Below are 13,071 nucleotides of genomic sequence, written 5' to 3'. Positions count from 1 at the left end.
TGTAATGACCACTGTTCAAAGCACCCAGAACTGTGATTGAGATTCCTTATAAAAAGCTGGTGCCCAAAGTTGGAGATTCGGGTCTGTCATGCTAGTAGTAGCTAATAGTGTTGGGCAGCACTTTAACTACATTTTTGAGTAGCGTGACAATAGCGTCGCTGGTTTCAGTTGCTCAGCTCTTCTATTGATCAAGTAGTGTGGTAGCATCCACACAAGCTACATTTTCCCAATCATTCCTGAACACAGCAGAGCTTTCTGCTGCAGTCTGAAATAAAGCTGCTAAGGATGAATAAATGATGCCTCCGCCATACAAAGACGTGTATGTGTAGACAACAGAAGCGCTTCCATATGACAGTGACATGAGGAACCAATCCTCGTGCTGAGGCCTACGACATCTCTGCTGCAGGGGAATACACACAGACTAGAAATGCACCCAAGTCTAAATTGAGCATGCCACATGCAAATGAAAGTGTACACACACACACACACAGACAACACACACTCTCGACACCTGCTTTTGTTATTATATGGAGCACTTTTTTTTTGCCTTACTGGTTTTGGAGCAGGAGGAGCAGAGGCCACAGCTTACTGATTAATAAACAATTGAACTGAACATTTTTTGCCTGCTGATCTGTTTGATTGTTTTATACATCACTGACTAACTTGGAATGAAATCGGTTGGCAGCTAACATAGCCTCCATCTTTCAGCTGAGATGGCGAGTGGGCGACAGAGGTCTGTAAGATCACTTGTTTCTAACTCCACAACTCCAGATTTTTTTCATTTTCAAACTCGTAGTAGAACTCGTAGCTGACACTCAAGTAATGTCATTTGAGGTCATTTATTGACAAAGGCTTTAAACACCTTTTTGGACATGTGCAGTAATCCTCAACTGTAAGCAGACATTGATGGAAAAAATCTGTGGAGGTCTCCTTTAAAGGTGATGATGAGTCCACATCTTATTAATGCTTATGATAATAATAAATGAATAAGTTATTGCAGACAGTTGTCTGTTATGTTAGTCCCACCTGTAGGTGCATCACTTCTGCTTACTAATGCTATTGCTGTTGTTGTGGCAGCTCGTCTTTCATATGTTGTCTGCCACGACGTGTCCATCCCTGTGTAAGGGTGACCGTTCCCCTCGTGGGATTAATAAAATGATCTAACGTAATTCAATAATCTCATCCACTGTAATCTATATCACATATCATCATGTGTTTCGCTTTACGAACCAATTACAACCTGCACACATACAGTAACAGGCAGTGATCGAGAACACCGTATCCCTGCCCCAGCTGGCAGCTCCAGGTTTTTCAACGCCAGGATTAGAATTTGTCCAGGATAAGACACGTACACAGTCCATGACCAAACACTCAAAAACCCCACCATAACGGAGAGACCAGCCTGCCTGTAAACACACTAAATGACAGCATGAATTTAAAAATCGCTACAAGCTTGTTTTCCACTAACATATTCTAATGCAAATAGAGTATGAATCAGTGTTACTCGGCCCTCTTTACTCAGCCAGTCCTGAAATGTAGCACAGAAGCACCACCTGTTCTTTTTTTTTTTTTGTTTGTTTTTCAGATGCACAGTGTTGGACAAATTAAATACACCCTGTTGTTTTGGCTGCATTTTTCCGACTGAATGTTCTCTGCTGCATGCATATCTACATCAAGTACAAGCCAGCTCTTATGATGAATGTCCATGGACAATGCCCTCCTAGAACACTTCTTTTGGAAATACTGGCCACGTCAACAGCTAGTTTTAGTTGCAGTGTGTGTGTGTGTGTGTGTGTGTGTGTGTGTGTGTGTTTGTGTGTGTGTAATAGATACAGAGACACTGACTACTGCTGCATTATATATCAAGCAGGACAGCATGCGAATTGCAGTTTGTCCTAATATAGCTGTATTACACAGCTACTTATCACTTTTAATGGAGTTTAATGACATTAAGTCTACTCAGCAGAGTACATTCTTCTAGTGGCAGTGAAGAGAAGCAGACTGGGAGGCAACATCTGGCTGGGGACGTGCAGTAAATTCTTTAGAGAATAAATTTTTTTTAACAGAACTGTAAAGTCACTGCAGTAAAAAAGGATATACACCTACAAATGCTGTTTGAACCTGATTTCATTATTCCACTGTGGGGAGACATAGTTACATGTTTAAAGCTACCAAAAGTATAGTATGATGCTTGATGACCTCTTGAGTTTGGTAGTGCAGCTGGTCTGAGATCTGCTGGCGTGAGAATCAGAGCTGCGAACAATGATCATGTTGCTCCAAACCTTTAAACCGCAGCAAATTTACAACTAGACAGAACTATGTCAGGCTTTAAGAGGGACAAATGCACATTTGCCAACGAAATTAGATAAGAAAAGTGAAGTTCACACTTGAGACAACGCACACTGACTTGTTACTGACTGCAGACAAGCATAATTTAAAAGCAAATTAATGATATTTGACAAATTAAAGTAAAAAGAAAGTGGAGTACCTGCTGGGAAAAAGACGACAGATTCATAATTAAAGAATAAATTGAATGGAGATTTTCTTCAGGATTGTAAACTAATTCTTTATTACAAGACGAATACAAATGACCAAATGTTAAAATTATTTAAACGGCTGCTGAAATGAGTAAATGTTTTAAAGCTGGCTATAAGGCTGGTAATGCAGAGGCAGGCTGCCTGCACCTCACTGCAAGTGCATTCTTGGCAGCAGAAACACACAGCAAGCAGGGGAGCCCTGAGCGATGGGGTCATACAAGATCACACAGTCCAGGTTAGAACACTTTTGGCTATTTCATTTCCTTTAGTCTGGGCAGGGCTCTGCTGGAAAAGGTGATCAATCAGAATTTATTTGACTTTTGAATCACAATCTGATGACAGCTGCAGGTTTGTTTGCATTGTTTGCATCCCACTGTTTTAAGTCTGTTTCATTACTGAATGGATGAAGTGAGTTTTCTTGCTTTACAGTGATGTCACAGTGTCCTGGAGTACGCCTGTACATCACTGCAGCATATTAAATTACTCTTTAATTTTGATGCTGCCTATTAAGACATGAATATTTAATGTTATACAGCAATATTTAAGATTCAAATGCAGGGCTTTAAATAAACAAACACTACAATAAACTAACGGCAAAGCCAGGGAGCTCAGGTCGAAGGGCCGAAAGAGCAAACAAGAATAAAGAACAAATGAAAGTCCAGCTAAACCAGTGGTGGAAACTAATTAAGCACATTTACTGTAGTTGAGGACAATTTCAGCTTGTGTTTAGTTGAATGTTTCCATTTTATGGTACTGTGTACTTCTACTCCAAAAATATAGTTCTATTTACTGGACTACATTTGTTTGATAACTTTACAGATTCAGATTAATTGTACAAAATATAATCAACAAATAAATTACGATGTATTATTAGTAGTAGTAAGTTAAAATTGCATCAATATTTATGCTATAATAATAAAGTATTTATTAGTCTGAAATGGGCCAGTCTGCATAATTAATGCTTCTGGTACTTTACGTCAATTTTGATGCTAATATGTACTTATAATTACTTGTAACAGAGTATTTCTACACTGTGGTTTTTACTTAAAAGGTGTGAGTTCTTCCACCAGTGGGAAAACCAAGTAAGATGCGAACAGCAGGTAGAGGCAAATTATATTGCTTCTCTACCAACACAGCACAATTAAACTCACCTGGCACCTCCTCTAGGTTTCTAATTTTAACCAGCCTAAAAATGTTACTTTAAAATTGCAGTGACAGTGGCTCTCAGCCCCTGCAGCTCAGTAATAATGCCTGTCACTCCCTCCTCTGCAGGGAGAAGACAAATACGGAAAAAGGTCACATGAAACTACCAAAATGCAGACTAAATAAAGTTGGTAAGAAGGAGAGTTTTTCTTCCTGCTGCAAAGGATGTGTTCATCAGGAGCCACATTCAGGTATAGTGTGATATCAGTGCAGTGTAGTATCAGCCAGCCAGAGGCTGTAGAGTAGAGCTCCTTCACTGTACCTGTTATCTTAACATTTGAACTGTCGTGACCAACCTCTTCTATGTGTGACAAAAATATTCTTGCTGGTATTTTAGAGTCTTAGCTTTAAATAGGTTGAGATAGGAAAGCAGTTTTTCGGCACTTTGAACCACACTGATGCAATTTGTGCATATGAATTAATGTGACTTACCCTTCCAAGTGATAGTGGTATCTCAGATGCATTTCGACTAAAGCAGTCTGTAAATGCACTCACATTACACTTCCATACCACACATTCAACTCTGTTGAAGCATCAGGTGAGAGACAAACTCAAGCATGTTTTCCATTTCAGTGTGATCTCCAGCCTGCCGGGTTCACCTTTCAATTCCCTGACGTTTTGTCTAGCGCCACCTGGAAGTCTGCATTCGATCCCTTAACTTTTATCTTCAGGCCAAAGTTTTAATTTTGCCAGAACTTTAGTTTATGACCAAATACATGCTAAACTACTCACATCAACCTTAGCTCTGCTGTTTATTCTTAATTAGCAAATGTTAGCATGCTAGCACACCAAACTAAGGTGGTGAACATGATAAACATACCTGCTGAATATCAGAATGTTAGCATTGTCACTTTGAGCATGTTAGCATTTAGCTTCACACAGCCATAAGGATAGCTGTAGAGTTTTAACTTAGTTATTTATCACTGGCTGTAAACTGCCAGGAGATGCAGCTGGACTGGTGGTGGCGGCTTATGAATTAGTGCTATAGATTTTGTTTGCAGGAAATCTAATATGAGCATGGGTCAAGTTATTAAATTTTAAGGGTATGTGGACAAAAGCAGCTGGCAGTGGCCCACTTCAAATATTCAGCAGCTTTCAGACACTCAGAGTCACAGAGGAAAAAACACATTCACACACGCAAAGGCAGCCTCACAGCAAAAGTTTTAGATGTCAGCCGAAAAGTGCAGTGACAGACCAAAACAGAGAGAGGCTGAAGTTCTGTAGCATCAGGGCAGCATCAGCACTCTCCACAGCGGAATACTGATGGGAGACATGTTGCCTGTCCATGAGCCTCAGCTGCCCCAGCCTCAGCTCTGCCGTGCCCGCCGCACACCTCTCCCCAGCAGCCGCCGAGGAGCCACAGAGGCTGGGTAGGGGGCAGAGGCGGAGGGCTGCGTCATGCATCTCAATGCAAAGCAGGCACGTTGGCCTGTCAGCCCAAAGTGCCGTCTCTCTTCCCCGGCTGACACCCGAGCATCCCAGCCGGTTCAACACTCGTCAGCATTTATTTTCATAAGCGAAGGAGCGGTGAGCTGTCACAGTCTGGGCGAGAGCAAGACTTCCCCTTTTGTGTGTACAACTCACACACAGGACAGAGGAAGCACCTCTGAAAGTTTACCACCTTTATTGTCTTCGCACGGCTACTTTGCTGCACACACCCACACAGCTTTGGAAACTTTAACATAAAAGGCCTCAAATGTCATCTCAATCATCCACAGACGGAGGATTAACAGCTTAAAAACTCTTTATCCCCAAGGAGATGGCTGACTTTTAGTCCTCCATCAGCCTCGGCTGGGCTCAGCAGGAGGAGGTAAGGCCATAGACTTCCACCTGCCATGCTGCACAGGGTACTTTCTTTATTTTCACTGTTTTTTCCCTGCACTTCCATGGGTGTAATTGCGGTATGAGATGGTACTTTGAGCTGGGGCTGTTCTCATCAGCACGGAGCAATTACATATGCCCCTAGGGGTGCTGATAAAAACACACACTGAGAATGAACTCTGCAGTGCCAGGTGATGGCGGGGAGGCTACAGCAGGCCCATATTAAACAGAAGAGGGCCACAGCACCGTGGACGTGAATACAGATCACTCTCATACAAGCGCACGCAGCCCAGACAAACCCCAGCAAGCAGACAGCTCCCTGGTTCCAGACCGGGATGCTGGGCTTTGTCAGTCCGCTGACCTGTGAAAGGAACCAGCCTCCATCTCCCTCGCCTCATTATAGTGACCAGCCAGGTTGATCCAATAGCATTACTAAAAATATCAGTCCCCTGTGGCAGTGTTCATGTGTACTGTAAGTGTGTGTGTGGTGAAGATATTCTTATATAATACATTTTCTTTTGTATTCACCATCAATAGTCATCGATTTGAATAACAGCTTATTCTGTTTACACAATTATTCATCACTCATCTCTCGATATGCAGAAATAACTGATAAACTTCACCAAAAGTTTGTGACTTTAAGGGTGTTTACACCTAAACAAAACTATTATCATGCCTCGCTTATTTTATCATAGCTCATGATGTTCTGTCGTTTGACAAAGAAAAGAAAAAAGGAACAATACTGTTGAAAGTTTCTCAAACATACAAAAATATATCAAACTTTCAAATGCCTTTTTCAAACCAAAATGATAAAGCAAAATCATGCCAGTTCTTCTGGAAAAAATACTGCCAATACACACCAAATCCATGTCAGAATGCCTCAAAGCTCCTGTAGTCAGCCCTTAACATAAGCAAGTACTCCCTCAATGTCTAAAATGTCCCAATAATTTGCAACCTGAGGAGACAAAGTCAATAAAGCCTGTAATCATTAATGTACTAGCAGGCTGAGGAATATAAAAGATGTTTAGGCTTTGACTTTGGTCTACCATGGATCAGATTCAGAGAAGTTTTTCACTGGTAATTCCACCTTAGTCTTACTATGATACGTTTACAGAACTATAAAGGCTTCTAAATCTGCAGTAGGCAGCTTCAGGCTTTGGTTGCCCCGTTTGTCAGTGAGGAAACAACTTCAACACCCAGCAATCATGTCATGTGACTTCAGTGACCTCACGGAGTCCTAGACCTTCAGCTCCAAAAAGCTTTTACTTGATGGTGATGGTGGCTGTTGGTGACAGGAGACAGGCAAGCCAGGCAGGTGCTTGGAGCGCCCGGCCACTTATTTACAACAACAATTACTGATAGGCCTGGGCTTTCAGGGACCTCTGTTGGTCCCTGGACCTCACTTTGAGAACCACTACTACCATCTATTTTTTCAGTATTGATCTCAAATGTCCTGGAAATTGTGCATTTATGTCTGCAAAAACCACATTTTTGCGGTGTGCACGGGTGGGGTGGGGGGCCCCAGGGATTTCTTGCTTGGAGCCCCAAGAGACCCTAGCAACGCCACTGCTTGGTGACATAGTGACTACCCACAGGGCTAGTTGGTCAACTAGTTTAGTTTAGTGAGCTAACCTTTGCTAGCAGCCAGGACATCCTCGCGCTGTCAGTCACAGTAGCTCTCTGAGCTTTGTTTCCTCTGCACTGTGGCCTTCACAGTGCTGCCCCTTTGCATTTTGTTTTTGGAATTGTACATCATTTCATTCAGTAATGGTTTTACTGAAGTGGGAAAAAGCTCTGTGAAATCCACCATTATAAATTCAGGTGTGACCAGGCCTTACCACCCATTAAAAATGCAGAACAGTGATGCTGAAGCACCTTTAGGCCATGGTCTCGTACACTGTGGTGAAAAGTGTACAAGACAGAAAACTGTGCAGACAAGGTTGGAAGCATGCATGCTTTAATAACATACTTGACTGGGATTACCCTCTATCCCTGTCCCTGCACTCACAAGCATTGGAGAAGAAGAAGAATTCCTTCATTAATCCCCCTTGAGGGAAAATCATTTTTACACTCTAATTAGTACTTAATTACACACACAGGTACACAGGGAAACCTTTGCATGCTGTTCATGTGGAGGGATATCAAAGTAATGAGTTTCAACAGCAGAGCATACCGAGCAGTTACAGGGAAGGTGCCCTGCTCAGGGGCACTTCAGCAGTGCCCCTGAGGTGAACTAGCACCTCTCAAACGACCAGTCCAACTCTGTATTGACTAGTCCATGCTGAACTCAAAGCGGTCACCCTCCGGTCTGCAAGCCAAGTCCTTATGGACTGAACTACTGTTGCCTCCAAAACAATCAATAGTTCCTGAGCAACAGATCAATCACAGGCTCTCTCTGAAAGTGGCCAGACAGTGAGACTTTCTGTACTCCACGGGTCAAAGTTCAACCGCGAGTCGAGGCTGCATCAACTCTTGACAGGAAATGAATGTGCCTTCACTCCTTCCTTACTGAAATTAAGGGGAGTTTCTCTTTGTCGTGCTTTATCCTGTGCTCTCTCATGTGAAGTTGAAATTCAGCGATTCTTCATCATCTTCCTCTGTGCATTTTAGCTACCAGCTGAAAATGAAAAATGTCTCACAATCCCCTGAAACTTTGCATTGCGTCCATTTGAACATGTAACATTACAACAAACCATGATGAAAATCCAATTTAAAGCCATTAAGATCTTGTACAGGTCTTTCGGCCATATGAACACCTAGGACTCCTGTTTACTTTCTTTTTCATAGTTAGGGAGGACTGAGTACTGGCTTTGTCTCCAGCAGTAGATTGTGTGGTGGTGGTAGTGGTGGTGCATAAGTTCAGCCATTACTGGAGGGTCCTTGGTAAGAATTTCCATTCACTGCTGTTCAGAAGCCATTTGTGTGAGAAGAGGGTCTTCCATTGATAACCATTACCCACGTCAAAGTCTCACTAAGTGAGAGTTGATTGGATTCTCTGCTGCTCGAACATCACACATCACGTCAGGTCATCAGGCAGTAAATCATATCTTTTCCACTTGAAACAGCACATCGTTTCACACCTTTCGCCTCTGTCAAATGATTGACGCTGACGCCCGCTTCAATCAGGCTTTGACAGACGCTCCTGCTTTGGATGTGACATGCTAGGAAGTCTGGGAGTTGCTTCTGAATCTACAACAGAAGCTGCATGTTGTTGCTTTTTCCTACTGCAGTTTGAGAGAACGGTGCATCTCTGACCTTTTGCTAACTACTTTGACGAGGAAACCATTTCCACCTGTGCTGCTGGTACCGTTGTCACTTGAAAAGCATGCGTGGACTTGAAGCTCTCAACGTGTTATATCCAAGCAAAGTAAGGTCTAGGTCTAGCAAATGTGAGCATGCTAATGAGCTGAACTAAGATGTGGGCAACAAACACCAGCATGCTGCATTGTAATGGTGATGATATGCTGCATATGGCTTAAAGCACCACTGTACCTGTAAGTACACCTCACAGAGCCACTAGTGTGTCCATAGACCAGCTCATTTTCAGTCATTTACATCTTCGGTTTCTTGCATATAATGTTGAAACAGCTAACATTTGCTGGGGATATTTCTCTGCTGTAGTCTATCTCCCTTCAAGCCCTTTTTTCTCCACTATTTGCTGTTTCAGTGTCCCACTTTTCCCCTGAGAATCAATACACTTTCATTCATGTTTTGGGAACGACATAAAATCAATTTTTACTGAGGCTTAGTAATTTGACAAGACACACAGTTCTGTCTGTCTAGCACTCACTTTGTTCATGCTTTGAAATATTTTCCAAGCAACAGCAAACACCTACTGTGTGCTGTGAGTAATTTAAGGGCATGCTGTGCTTCTGTGCTGGAGCAGGCTCACTCTGCCTCAGAAGTACAAAAAGACATATGTGTACAGAAATGCACGCGCGCACGGATGTGCACTTGTATTCATGCATACAAGAACAGAACTTCCCAGCTCCAAACTGACCACAACACCACGACTTCTCCTCTTGATCTCACGCTTCTTATCTGCCTGACGCCACGCTACACACAAACCGGTCTTATTTAATTTTACATGGGAAGTCCCACTCTGCGGTTGATAGCGTTTTATCTCCTGTATTTTAACGAGAGAATAACAGACAGAAAAGCCTCGGCTCTTTTCCAAGTCCTCATCTTTCCCACTTATCAGTCTGTTTCTCCACTTAGACGTCCTACAATAGCAGTCATCAATTTATGAAAATGTTCAGCTCCTGGGAGTCCTCTCTTCTCCCCTCTCGGCTGCTCTCACCCCCTCAGTCCTTGAAATCTACGTATTGCCGGAATAACTGCCCATCACCACAACAACACATCCACACGGCCTCTTCACATCCTCAGACTCTTCGAGCTCTTCTTGTGCACAGTGTGCCTCATTTACTCCCTTCCACACAGCTATATTTTAATGCATTTTAACCTGCCTGGTGCCTTTCTGGAGCCTGATGTTTTTTTCCCCGAGAGCTCACATTGAAGCTGACAAGCAACTGTGTGTGTTAATTTTTATACAAAAGCTTTATTTCATATCAGAATATTCAGTATCCATCAGAGCTTCAATTAAGCAATCATCCACTTTGCTGATGTGAGAGTTTGCTCTGCGCAGGGCTGCAGCATTTAAACAGTCTAAATACCTGCATAAAGATTAACAATCAGTACAATTTAATAGCAAAAATGACATTCATAACATTGTTTAATAAGTAGGCGGCACACGTCTCAATAAAGGACAAAAACGCTTATGACCCCAGTGTTGTCATGGTAAGTTTTCATCCCACAGAGCAGTTTTTATGGAAATGTATACACTTCTGTGGCTCGCGGGCGTATTAGAGCACAAGGTCATTGTCAGCCAATACAGGAGAGTTTTGGAAAAAGTGTGCATGAGAGGAAGCCATCTGAGGACAGAGGAGGAGTATATAGCATTTGGAGGAGTGAAGGGAAAAATAACATGAAAAGCAACAATGAGGGAAATGATTTATGGTGAAGCTGCAGCAGATCTCTCCAACAGAGTAGCTGGCTGTCTCACGGCGAGATAAGAGAAGGCAGATAGGATGTTTCCCTGACAGACAAGGTGACAATCTGGCCTCAGTGTGTGTAAACAAGAACGCCACTATCTCTCCCTGGCCAACGATGGGGTTAACACCTCTGTCCATCAGCCGGGCTCCCGGCATCGCTCACGGGGCCCTCCCCTCCCCGTCTGCTTGTCAAGGCCTGAGAGAAGGGAAGTTGCACCTTCTGCTGCTGGTGCGAGCCAAACATGGCTGGCAGAGAGAGGAGATGAGGTGGCACATGGTGGCATAGGCTGCCAGAGTTTTATTAGTTCCCTTCACAGCCTCAGTTGCCCCCCAAAAAAGAGAAAAAATCAGACAAGGTCGACAATCCTCTTTGTGTGCGCTGTAAACACAGCAGTCCTCAGAGCCAAAAATCCCTTCAAGCAAGACTGAGTGGAGTGTTTGGATGATACAGTAGTTTGGATTAACAGCCCACCAACAGCTCAGCTTCTTGTGTCAGTAGTTTTATTAGTGTCGCACTGTAGGCCCCATGTACACAAATGCTAATAGACATGTATATTAGCATTTGATTTAAAAGTGCTTCTGATTTTCTTTAGTTTTTCGTGCTTTGAAATATATGTTTGAATTTTGGTCTTTTATGTTTCAGATTTAGCAGCTATCATTATTGTTATTTAGCGTCCATTTCAGTGCCACTGAGATGCTGGAATACAATCCAAGAAAGCCCGTTTGAGTAACAGATCCATGAGTTCGAAGGTTTATCAGATGAAAATACACTACACAGCACATTATTATACTGCGATCGGTTATACAGCTCTCCTTACAGGGCAACGGACCACAAATGTGCACTTAAACTTATTTGATTGGCTGATGCAGATGACATAGCATTAGTGCTAATTTTGTCAACAAAATCTATGATTTAGTTTCTCTTCATGACAAAAAAGAGACTAAAATGAAATGAAAAGCAACCTTTAATAACGAGAAGCAGAACAAAATGTATTCATTGGACTAAAAACTTCATGAGAACGATGAACAAATCAGCTTTAATGCAAAGTCTTCCGGCTTGTTAAACAACCTGCATGTATCTGTGAATCACACTCTGTAGCACAGCCACCCAAAAGGTCTCTTGTTCAGAAGATGGTTTCGCAGTTTGACCTGTTGCACCACCATTAATAAGAAGGATCTCGCATTCAGTAGAATTATCTAATGTTATCTACAGGTTCTTTGAAGAAACACATTTCATGGACTAAATGAGTCTACAGTCAGCTGAGAATTACACATGATGCAGCAACCAAACAGCTGGAATAAACTATGGAAGCATGCAGGCAGCACACTAATCTAACATTATTACATACATTATCATCAACATTACGTGCTGTGGGTGTAACTGTTGTGTTGCTATTGGAAGGAATGTGTAAGTTCCAGGATTAATGCCAACTGTCAACCACTGAAATCTTCCTCTCGGTGTGCGCTAAAGAAATATCCGACATTTAGCTTAGAAATCACAACTGGATTTACTGAGGGGAGTCAGCGTGTCGTATTGCTGCAGAACAGAGTGACTTAAGCCTGTTTCAAACACGCAGTCTGTCTCTGAAATGTTCAGGAACTTTTCCTGCAGGGGCTCATGTGTGAATGGGAGCAGAGATCGATATTAAGACCTCAAGACCGAGTAACATTTCAGGGAAAATGCTGGTACGGCTGTGATGTGAAAGAAAGCAGTAACATTGCAGAGACCAGCATGTAAAGGGTTGGGTCCGTCTGATGAAAGACGCTTTCAAGTGGAGCGAGAGAACCAATCACGAGATTGCGCTGATGACGTATTTGAGTCAATGACCTGTTTACAGTTGGTAGATCATGAAAAAAGGATACTTGTCTCACAAATGTGTTGTTGTGAACAGTGAAACCATGAGCAGCTATGTTTGGGTACTTGTCTTCCGAACTGGATGAATCTTCCTGATGACAATGGTGACTGTCTGTCCTCTTGTTTTGCGCCATTGGGTCCTCTCATTTAACAATTGAGCTATTGACAACTTATTTAATCTTGAAAATGTATGTTTATGGTCCACAAAGAAAGAATCCTAATGTTTTTGGACAGGCAAAGTGCCATAAATATACTGATCTTTCCTCACACAACCATCATTTATATAGATGAGGTGTCAGCGGATCATTGTCATGATCCCCAGAGGATGAGCCCATTTCACTTGCATGACTATTGATGGACTTTCTCATACTTCCTCCTTTGGGACAAATTTAAAGGATAATTCCACTTTACCTGATTCTTATTTCCATAGTTTTGGACATTATTTTTATTACTTGCAGAAATATTGTGCTCAAAGTAATTGCCGATGTTGCAAATGAGGGATTACTGTTGACATTTTTTAATTTCATCTTTACCTCCAATTTAAGTAGTTTATATAATCTGGATTAATTGTTGGTTCGTTTAGAAGCTGTTAGCTTGTCCTGTC

This window comes from Chaetodon auriga, chromosome 17 (genome assembly GCF_051107435.1).
Source record: "Chaetodon auriga isolate fChaAug3 chromosome 17, fChaAug3.hap1, whole genome shotgun sequence".
In the NCBI taxonomy this organism is placed as follows: domain Eukaryota; kingdom Metazoa; phylum Chordata; class Actinopteri; order Chaetodontiformes; family Chaetodontidae; genus Chaetodon; species Chaetodon auriga.
This window is presented reverse-complemented; position numbering follows the sequence as displayed.